Source organism: Pipistrellus kuhlii, unplaced genomic scaffold (assembly GCF_014108245.1).
Source record: "Pipistrellus kuhlii isolate mPipKuh1 unplaced genomic scaffold, mPipKuh1.p scaffold_m20_p_8, whole genome shotgun sequence".
Classification (NCBI taxonomy): Eukaryota; Metazoa; Chordata; class Mammalia; order Chiroptera; family Vespertilionidae; genus Pipistrellus; species Pipistrellus kuhlii.
In genome coordinates, this window is record NW_023425584.1 from 10,470,381 (window position 1) to 10,482,746 (window position 12,366).

The window sequence follows — 12,366 nt, forward strand, 5'->3', positions numbered from 1 at the left end:
AACTAGCACATGTGAATAGAACATATTAGTTTAATGAAAAAAAAAAAAGCAGATGCTATCAGGCCTTACTACATTTTGATAACCTCAATGCAAATTTAATTAAAGAGGAATGGCTATACAATCAGGAATTGAAGAGATAAAGTCCACTTTGCCATAGAAATCTGGTGAAGGGGATCCAATACCTTTGGTTATTCATTTGGAAACATTTTTTTTAATGTTTTCATTCAATTCAGAGAGGAAGGGAGAGGGAGAAAGAGAGATAGAAACATCAACAATGAGGGATAATCATTGATTGGTTGCCTCCTACATGCCCCACATTGTGGATAGAGCCCACAACCCAGGCACGTGCCCTGTTTTGGAATCAAACCATGACCTCCTGGTTTATAGGTCAATGCTCAACTACTGAGCCACACTGGCTGGGCTGGAGACAGAGTCTTACCAATTTCCCCAATCTTCAAACGAGATACTAGAGATATACTTTTTGTTGTTGTTTCTTTTCTGACTTTCACTTCCTCCCTTCCTTTTCTGAAGGTATTTTCCTTATGACATTTTGAGTTTCCTGCATCTCAGGACTAGATAGGTTTTTTTGGCCATGTACTAACGCTGAATTCTGCAACTAAGACTTTTATTTTTTATTTTTTAAAGGTTACTGGGTTATAAGCATAACTCATGGACACAGATAGTATGGGAGTGAGGGCATGTGCTGGGAGGTGATAGCGGCCAGGGAGAGTTCAATGGGGTAAAAGGAGACATATATAATACTTTAAACAATAAAGAATTTAAATTTTTTAAAAAACCTTACAGGGTTAGTTTTTAGCCTGATGCTTTTGTTATTTGTTCATTGCTTCTGTAATCTTATTAAATAAAGTTTATTCTGTCATATAAGTGTTTACTTCTACCTAAAGTTGTATTTGATTGGTCCAGGTATGTATGTATGTATGTATGTATGTATGTATGTATGTATGTATGTAAAAGCCCAGTGATCGAACAGTGGAACGACTGGAATGACTGGTTGAATAGTTGCTATAACATGCACTGAATACCAGGGAGCAGATGCTCAAAGCAGGAGCTGCCCCCTGGTGGTCAGTTCGCCCACACAGTAGGAGTGCCACTGGGCTGACCAGGATTAACAGCTGCTGCTCAGAGAGCAGTTTCACAGCTGCTTGGCTGACCAGCCACACCTCCCACAAATCCTTGCACTGGGCCTCTATTTTTTTTTTTTAACATTTTATATTTAACACTAATAAAAATCTATGCCTTATTGACTGCCTTTCATAGCGTAGGAATTTATTAGGTCCTGGGAATATAATAATGAGTGATTGGATGATTAAGACAGGTATTTGATTTCAAGAACTTTAAAATTGAGCTTATCTTAATTTCATGGTAATTGTTCAGAGTGTGATATTATATCCCCATTTTTGGATAAGGAAAATGTCTCAAAATTAACTAGCATACAAATCAACACAGGGAATATTTTGTAGAAAGAGTCAAGATGGACCTGATTCTGAAGTTCATTTTATTTGCTCTCTGTTATATCTATTAAAAACCTTTCCAGCCCAGCCAGTGTGGCTCAGTGGTTGAACATCAGCCTATGAACTAGGAGATCATGGTTTGATTCCAAGTCAGCTCACATGCCCAGTTGCAAACTCAATCAATACCAGTAGAGGTAGTGTGCAGGAGGCAGCTGATTAAGGATTGTCTCTCATCATTGATGTTTCTATCTCTTCCTCTCCCTTCCTCTCTGAAGTAATAAAATATATTTTAAAAATGAAAATATAAACAAACAAAAACCCTTTCATGCATGTAATAGGTAAAATGGATCTCAAATGGCTCAGGCTGAATGCTGTAAAAGGAAGGAATTTGAAAGAATAATTTTTATCCTCCAGCTATCATTTTAGATGACAATCTGCATTATATAGTTAAATGTAGCTCATCTGGAATATGCCATGGAGATATGGGGAACATGGAGACAAATTAGGAGATGGTGATAATTCACATGAGATGTGCCTCGTTTCTCTGAAAGGATGATAGAAGCACATGCCAAGTCTGCAAAATAAGTCAGATAGTTACGAAAGGAGCATTATGCTTACAGGTGCTTGGAAATAAGATTCATGGTGTTTGAATATGGCAGGAGTTGCCTTTATGCCAGGTAGTATAAATGATCTTTTTATGTGTGTGTAAGCAAAGATGTAAAATGATTTTATGTGTTTGCTTTGGAGTGATAAACGCTTTACAATGTAAGACCAATGAATGCCTTTGATTTGGAATTTCTGTTGTGATTTGTTAAAATTTGAGACCACAGTTTGAATTTAAGCCTTGATTTAAAATGCACACATTTGGTAAAATCTATGATTTAATATTTTTGATTGGGTTACTGTGAATTAGATAGGATTCTATAGTTTTAGCTATTTTCTCTTACTGTCTTTCAAGTTGACCTGTCACTGATAGACAAAAGGGCTTGTAGCAGGAAAGTCTAAGGCAATGTTGTAGTAGTCCACAGAATACATAATAGAAATCTGCATTAGGGAGGCTGGATAGACGCATGATGAGTGTTTATACACCTGTCATTTGGATAAAGAGATAAGAGGAAATCAAAATTAGTTACAAAATTTTGTGCCACGAGCAATTGTTTTTTCAATAATGGAACTATACCTCAGGCAAAGGGCTTGAAATGAGTGCCAGAGAAGATCATGAACTTAGTTTTGAAGATGGTGAGTAACCTTTAAAACTAAAACTTATATGACAAAGACTAGAAATGGTAACGACTACCTTATTTAACATTTATTTGTACCATAAACTCTGCCAAGTCCTTTATATATATTAATTTATTAATTACTAAAAGAAAAATGAATAGAGTATTAGCTGTGCTTTAGAGAACAGAAAACTGAGAATCAGTGAACTTAACTGACTCTCCCAAGCCCATGATAGGTAGACATATGCCAAATATTTTAGTCTGGTCTGTGACTCACCTGTTACACACTATCTACCCTGTGCAATGGAACAGCATAAAATAGAATAAATATTGGCCACTGGTTTAAGGTAGAATTCTTAGTTCTCCTGTATAAAGCTATACCAACATTTTGATTTTATTTTAAAATTCTGTCTCCTGATATATTGATTTTGAATGATTGGTCCTTGGATCCTCAACTATTAATATCCTGCCTTTGAAATCCTGTTGTCAGTCCAGCTGAACTCGTTTGTTCTCTTGTTGATTTGTGCTGGAAATGACTTAGTGACCATCAAATCCCTTCTCCCTATTCTGTGTCAATAGGAGCATAATTATGTGGTGGTTTTCTAGACACAGGCTACAGTTCCCAGGCCCTTTGTCATCTCTACAGGGCCATGCACCTAGTTCTCATTAATATAATGTGAGTGGAACTCCGTGTACCTCTTCTGGGCTGTGGCCTTTAAAAAGTGGGTGTAGTCTTTATCCCCTCTGACTTGTGACCTATAGGCATCAGCAAGGTTCTAGAGATGGCAGAATAGAAGAAGTACCACTGTGCAGAGCCATCTGCCATCGCCTGCTTTGCACTGAGAAAGAAATAAACAACTATTGTGTTTGAGACATGAGAACCAGGGATTTACTTTTAGAGTATGTTAGCCTAATGTAATTAAATTTTTTACCATTAACAAAATGGGTCCTCTTTTATATTAATAATAGTGGAACATACTTTTATATTATCTTCTGTAGAACATGTTCAGACACTTACAGGCTCTTGCAAGCAACTTAGAAACAATCTTTAGTTCTTCTATGGCATGGATTTAGAATTAGGTGTGAACTGTGGCTCGCATACTAAGTCAAACTTCTTTCTGCTACAAAGAAATTTTGATGAAGCTCTTATTTATCATGTTATGCTCCCTGGTGTAATGAATGCATGTTTACTGAAGTCTTGGCATGTGCCTAATCATGGAGTCTGAGATATGCTCTGTAGTGGATCTGTCTGAAGGAAAAAACATTCTTTTTTTAACAAATATCCCCTGATATTATGCAACATAATTTTTTTCACAACTAGATAATTTTGTTCTTTCTCAATTGCTATTAGACTCTGGAAGTTTAATTTTTCATATGTATATAAGTTATCTTACCACTACAGATGTCTCTGAGGGAGAGGCTTATGGCAAATCCTGAGAGGAATTCTACATCAAGGCTTCTGTTAGGAGCACTGTCATTCCAAGTGGTCTTTCAACAATATTTAATGTTTTCTACGTTGTGTACATCAGAAGGGTGGTCTCTGATTTAGGCATTGTGGATACATGCTAAAAGAAGCTATTGTCAAACAAGTTCTCCAGAGGTCAGGAAAGATAAAGGGCAACTTCCCATTCACCTTTCTTAACATTTAATAATCTATTCATTTTGGTTGTTGTCTGTCTAAGGTCTTTAGTTATTGCCTTTTTTCAGGTAGTGCAGGAGGATAGTATTTGCAAAACAAGCTGTGAAGGCTTGAAAAATTAATCTACCTGAAGTCTGGACCAAAAGCCTTTTGCTAGAAAACAGCTTCTTACTTTAAATCCCAATTACCAAATCCTCAGAGCAGAAGAGAAGTAAAAAGCAGAGCAGGCCAAAGAGGCAGTTGTATAAGTAATCCCACCTCCCCTTTCTTGAGCCTCTGAAGGTTTTCTCATATATATTTCTGTCATTTTTTGGCAAGACAATCTCACCATCAGACCAAGACCTAGAAAGGTCTAATCTATATTTGCATCTGGATGCTTTATTATTTAATTTAATTTTTTCTATAAGAGGTAGAATTGTGTGTTTTTTTTTTTAATTTTGATGATTACTGAGTTGGGTTAAAATTTCAGTCCTGAATTTCTCTAGATCTGTGTTTATTATTATTATTTTTAAAAAAATATATATATTTAAATATATTTTATTGATTTTAGAAAGGAAGGGAGAGGGGGAGAGATAGAAACATCAATGATGAGAGAGAATCATTGATTGGTTGCCTCCTGCACGCCCCCTACCTGGGGATTGGGCACAACCCAGGCATGTGTCCTTGGCCAGAATCAAACCTGGGACCCTTCAGTCCGCAGGTCGACACTCTATCCATTGAGCCAAACCAACTAAGACTAAAAAAATATATTGATTTTTTTACAGAGAAGAAGGGAGAGCGATAGAGAGAAACATCAATGAGAGAGAAACATCAATCAACTGCATCCTGCACACCCTCTACTGGGGATGTGCCTGCAACCATGGTATATGCCTTTGACTGGAATTGAACCTGGGACCCTTCACTCCACAGGCCGATACTCTATCCACTGAGCCAAGCCAGTTAGGGTTGATTTTTATTATTTTAAATTTTTTTATTTTTAAAATATGTTTTTATTGACTTTAGAGAGGAGTGAAGAGGGAGATAGAAACATCAATGATGGGAGAGAATCACTAGATGGCTGCCTCTTGCATGCCCCCCACTGAGGACTGAGTCCACAATCCAGGCATGGGCCTTAAGGGGAAATGAACCATGGGCTCTTGGACTGGAAGAGAGTGCAAGCTGGACTGAGGGACCTCCTCAAGTGCATGAATTTTGTGCACTGGGCCTCTAGTAGATCAATAAAATAGAGAATTCAAAAATAAACATGCAGCCGAAATCGGTTTGGCTCAGTGGTAGAGCTTTGATCTGCGGACTGAAAGGTCCCGAGTTCGATTCCAGTCAAGGGCATGTACATTGGTTGTGGGCACATCCTCGATGGGGGATGTGCAGAGGCGGCTGGTCGATGTTTCTCTCTCATCGATGTTTCTAGCTCTCTATCACTCTTCCTTCCTCTCTGTGAAAAATCAATAAAATATATTAAAAAAAATAAACATGCATATATATGGTCAATTACTCTATGACAAAGTAGATAAGAATGGTGAAAGGAGAGTGTCTTTAGTAAATGACAGTAGGAAAACTGGACAGGGACATGAAAAATAATGAATCATAATCATTATAGAACATATTAAAATAAATTTAAAATATATCAAACGATTGAATATAAGACCTGATACTATAAAACTGCTAGAAGAAAAGTGAGGCAATAAGCTCTTTGACATCAATCTTAGCAATATTTTTGAACCAGTCTTCTCAGGCAAGGCTACAAAAAACAAACAAACAAAAAACAAATGAGATTACATCAAACTGAAAAGCTTTTTCACAGCAAAGGAAGCCATCATCAAAATACCAAAAGCAATGTTAGGAATGGGAGGAGATATTTGCAAATCATACATTTGATAAGAATTTGACATACAAAATATATAACAATATAAAACAACTCATGCAACTTAATATAAACTAGCAACAGCAAATAACCTGATTGAAACGAGGCCTATGTTGCAATCTGCCTTTTCAGTCTTGTCCTGATCATAGCCAAAATATGAAGGGCAGTGCAGTGTATATTTATCCCCCCTCTTTCAATTTTATAGCAGCACCCTCTTTTCCTTTTCAGGCATCACCTTTCCTCCATGCAGTTTTGTTGGGATTGCCGACCAGTGCCTTGTGACTTCTCTTACCAGTGTCCCAAATTAGACCAATCGGAATTTGAGTGCATATTTAGCTTTTCTAATTCTTGTTCTTTTCTGAATCTGGCTCACTGGTATTATCTTTGAGTTTGTGTACTATATGACAACCTTTTGGTACGTTTGTTGTCTTCTGTGGTTATCTAACGTTGATTTCTGTTTATTATAACAAATAAAATTCTAACTAATACTGGAGACTAAATAGTTGCTTTTGGCCAAGGGTCAGTGGAAAAAAGCTATGCCATTGTTACATTCTAAATGAGAATACCTAAGTATATCTTTTAAAAATTTGTAATGAATAGTTTTACTTCCATTATGATAGAATATCTCATTCATTTCTTCACAAATATTTTCCATTTTTCAAAAACCCTTTGGTTTCATCAGAGCATTATTCAATCAAACAAAGCATATTTTTGTTGAAGGAACACATTTAGTCCTAGTTCTTTGAGCTTACAGTTGCCAAAAAGGAAATCAAGCCGACTCACTCATACAAATAGATTGGATTGTATGCTCTCATCTTTCATCATTGTGTTGAAGGTAGAGCTTTGCTTCTATTTTAAGAATCAAGAAAAAAATTCCAGAAGAGATACATTTTTATTGAAGAATTTCTACAGAATCATAAGCCTTAGAGACATACAATAATTATAATTTGGACCTAGAGATTAAAGCCACTTCAATAATGATACTCATTATATATTCTTGTCTTTCTTTCTCAGCCTATTGAGGAGCAACAATTGCTTAATGTCCTGGTAGACATAACCAACATAAACCTGGTATGATGTCATTCTTGCAAATCACCAGATGAAGGCCCCAATTGCTTACCATCTCTCATCTAATCTTGAAAAATAAATCTTTCCCAAGATGCAATGATACATGTTTAGGTTGTGAAAAAAGCAAACAAATAACAAACAAAAAGTGTTATGATAGTCTATCTGTAAATTATTTGCTAGTAGGCAAACATTTATGAATTCTTTGGTTTGTCCTAACAAAGTTTCTTTTATTAATAACTGACTGTGAACATATATGGTAGGAACTACACAGGATGTTACAAGATGATTTATGTTCTCCTCAAGGAAATATCTATGCAAATGTAAAATAACTAGATCTGAATAAAGGATATGGTAGGCTCAGTATTCATTATTGGTTAAGTTTGGCTCTCAAAATAAAAAAAATTGGTGTTTTGTAACTTACAAAGTAGTGTAACTTTCCCACCAAGGGATATCTGCTGAATATGGTTATAAGGATTTTTTTTCACAGAAGTGTGGAAAGGTTTTCTTGTTTGTTTTTAAAATATAATTTTATTATTTCATAGAGGAAGGCAAAGGGAGAGAGAGAAACATCAATGATGAGAGAGAATCATCGATCGGCTGACTCTTGCATGTCCCACACTAGGGATTGAGCTTGCAACCTGGGCATATGCCTGACCAGAAATCAAACTGTGACCTCCTGGTTCATAGGTTGAAGCTCAGCCACTGAGCAGCACTGGCTGGGCTCAATATAGTTTTAAGCATATTTTTTCCAATCACTTATTTGGACAGTAACATTTTGAACTTAAGTACAGAACTTTACATTTATTTACTACCTTATTTTTCCCCTTACAATGATCTTATGAGAAAAGGAGGAAATATATATTAGTTCCATTTTTATTAATAAAAATGGTGTCTTGCAAGGAAACTTGACTAAACATAAATACTAGCTAGTGGTCCAATTAAATACCAGAAATTGGGCATTTTTAAGTTGGTGAGACAATGTATAACACTGATTAATGACTTAGAAATACATTTATATGGTGACTTCTACTGAAAACACATAGTTGAGAAAAGAAATAGAACTAGGATTTAATTTATTCCCCTCTTTTTACTTCATTTCTATCAAAGATTCCTTCATGTTTTTGTGTAGCTCCTTAGTTATCAGTAGCACTATTCTGCAGCCAGCTATACACATCAGTCACGTAACAAAAATGATCTGCATTTGTTCTTGCTTCTTCGCATAACCATAGGGGCATTTCATTTCAGATCCACATGGTTCTTCCCAAATCTCTGGCTATAACATGCACTTGTCTTACTAAACCGAACATTTGCTCAGTTTGAATCTCAATTTCAGTTGTTTATATCCAGTGTTTAAATGAGAATTCTCTGGTGACCAAGCTGGGAATTACTGCACATCTTAGCTTTTACTTAAAAAGCGCAATTAGAACATTAGAAAACAGAGTTTCCAGAAGCATTTCCTTTTTTTTCCAGAAGATTCTCTAAATATTTTGCTTAGTTGTTTCTTCTGCAGATATTTCTGTTAGTAAATGGAACCTTCCTCTGTGGTGGAATTGAGCCTCTGATTATGAGTCTCAAAGCAACAATGCAGGTTCTTTAAGGACCTGAAATAGCTGAGAAATGCTTACCTGAAAATACATTTTTTTCCCCCTTTATACTGTCATGTGTAACCCTGATGTGATGGTTTATTACCTATCCTCATATAGAGATTGGTGTGGGCAGGTGCTGCTGACAAATTTGTCATTTCTAGCTCAGAGCTACAAAATTCCTTGTCCAAGGGCATGCAATCCACTAACTCAGTATTAACGTTCAAAAAATGCCAGAGACAGCTCTGTTCTCTCAAGCGTTCCACTTGCTCTAATTGAGCTTCGCTAACCTTTTCTCTGTGACAGAACAACTTTGAATGTATGTCAGGAGGGAGCTCTATAAATATTTATTGAATAAAACAGCTTGTTTGGATATGAAATGAGTTTAGAGACAGGAATTAAGGCCAGTAAAACTCTAACTTTCTGGTGTGGAAAATGTGTGCTGAGAGAATGCCCAACATCACATTTTAAATAATAGCCACTTTTGTTTTTAGTATTCAACTTAATGTAGTGTTATATTAAAAAAACAGAACTTCCAAAAAATTTAGGGGGATGGAAATCTTTAATTTATTCATCATTCATTCATTTGTCTGTTCATTTATTCATTCCTCAGTTTTTTAAGAGTTTAGGTCTCCTATAAAAATACATATGATGTATTTTTCATTTTTTAAAAACAGATTTTTTATTGATTTTAGAGAGGAAGAGAGAGTGAGAGAGATACATCAGTGATGAGAGAGAATCGTTGATCAGCTGCCTTCTGCATACCACCCACTGGCGTTTGAGCCTGCAATCCTGGGCCTGTGCTCCGACTGGGGAATCCATCCATAACCTCCAGGTTCACAGGTTGATGCTTAACCACTGAGCCACACCAATTGGGCCATATGATGTATATTTAATTATTAAAGATATCCACAAAAAGGAAGAAAAATACAATAAATCCTGAGGATGATTATAACTAGGTCCTGAGTTTTCTAATAATCAGCACGAAGAGGGAATGCTGTCCAATTACATGTTTCATTTTCATCTAATTAATTTGTTTTCATATAACAAAAGCAAATAATTTATTAAAAACAACACAACAGTTTTTTAGAGGAGAGACCCCAGAGAAGATTTTCCTCTAGGTATTGTAAGACATAAGAAAAAACAGTTGTTGGGGAAGCCAGAAAAATGAAATTGGAAGTTGAAAATATATTCATCCCTTTTATCATTAGCAAACCATGTGATCATGCTATTACCTATAGTAACAGATAGTCATATCATGACCGAGCTAGTAACCCTAGGAAAAATAGAGAATTAGAATCAGCTGCCTAGAATTGGCTCTGAAAATGTCACCTCTCCACAGAGGACTCTCCTCTTCTCACTCTCTGTGCCTTAGCCTTTCATTCTGCTCTCTATCACTTTATATTACTCACAATTATCCTAAATTGCAATGTTCTGTTTACTCAATGAGGATGTCTCACTAGAATAAAATCTAAAAAGAGAGTCCCATCCTCACTGGTGTGGCTCAGCTGGTTGGAGCAACCTCCAGTACACAGAAATGTCCACATGAAAACTATATGATACTATTAACCAATGTTATCCAAATAAATTGAATAAAAAAGAGAACCATCTTGTAACATGAAAATCTAGTTTAGAAAAAATAATTACTCACCTTTACTAGGTAAAAATATTTTATAAAGCAGGTATATCATCCTATCACTAAATCAAGTATAGAAAATGTTAACAAGAAATAGCATATGGCTACAGATATATAAAAAAAGCACAGTTTGAATACTAGTAAAGTCGGGTTTGTACATACATCAAGAAACCTTACCAACCATTCCCACAGTTACATAGGTTAAATCTTAGGAATCATCTTTAGTTTTCCACTTTCCACTTTGGTTTCCCTTTATAAACCACCCATCACCAAATCCTGGGATTCTATTTTCAAAATACATTTTTAATAGAGATGATCATGAATATTCAACAAATGTCCCCAATCTTTTTCACAATTCCCAGTCCCTATGCAGTTAGGTTGAAACCACGGAATTAATTCAAGTCCAATAAGTTAGAATAACAATAGTGAGCATCACTTCCAGTCCAAGATAATTAAGAGCTGATGTCCCTCCAAAAGTTGTGGGTTTAATCCAGGGTTGGGATGCATATGGGAGGCAACAAACCAGTGTTTCTCCTTCATATCAATGTTTCTCTCTAAAATTAATAAGCTTCCTTTCACTCTTTCTAAATTTAATAAGCATGTCCTCAGTTAAGGATTAAAAATAAAGGAGTGAGTCCCATATGTACCACTTAATCAGAATCTTTAAGAGTAACTGCCTCTCCTAACTGTCCTCCACTGCTGGCCTGATCATCCACAATTCCCCTCCCTTGCAGGCCTGGTCCCTCCCTTCTTCCCTCCCCTGCTGGCCATCTTGTATTCACATGGGGGCAGTCATCTTGTGTGTCAGAATGATGGTCAATTTGAATATTATTCTTTTATTATATAGGATAGAGGCTTGGTGTACGGGTGGGGTCAGTTGATTTGCCCTGAAGGCTTCCCCAAATCAGGGTAGGGGTTCTCTTGGGTCCTGGTGTGACCTGGTGAAAGGCCTGTGGTGATTTGTAGGCCGGCCATGTCCCCTGGCGACCCAAGTGGGGGCCCTGATATCTGGGATTTATGTATCTTCTATAATTGAAACTTTATAGCCTTGAGTAGATACCAAGGCAGGCCAGGGCTGCAGAAGCTTGGCTTCCTCCATTACCAGGGCAACATTTCCCTAATGTCAAGCCTCCTGCTCTTTCCAGCCCATGGCTGCCGCCATTTTTGTGAGATTTATTTATGTTCTATAATTGTAACTTTGTAGCCTTGAGTGGAGGCCTGGGCCAGCCAGGGTGTGGGGAAAACTTAGCTTCTTTCATTGCCAGGAAAACCCAAGCCTCCTAATGGCTCCATGGCTCTAGCCATCTTGGTTGGGTTAATTTGCATATTCACTCCTGATTAGCTGGTGGGCACGTGGCTTGTGGGTGTAGACAGATGATGGTTAATTTGCATATTACTCTTTTATTAGATCGTATTGTTGGGGAAAGACACGATGTCTTATGTTTTCTTCAAACCATTTCTTAAACCTATTGTTTCAATCCATGATTTAAACATATTTATTTGTTAATTCACTAGATCTTTTGAAGAAGAAGAATCATTTTCAGAAAAAAAATTATTTACTGTCTGCTTTGAGTGAACAGGACTTTGGCATTTGATCTGTAAAGTGTACTGCCCAGTGAAATCTTTCAGAAGTCAGCCTTTTGCACACTTCATCTCAACATGTTCACATCATTCAAATTTAGTGTTCAAGGAAGTGCTCACCAAGTTCATCCCCATAACATCTTATAGGATAATTATATAAAGTTGTTCCCTGCATTCCTCTTTCATCTGTACTTTTGGCATGTGAAAATCAAATTAAGGGAAGCAAAGTAAATTGCCAAATTCTCATATGTTAATTTTTTTTTTTCATTCTTCAAAAGTTAAAATGATTTAGATTTTGCTTTAATG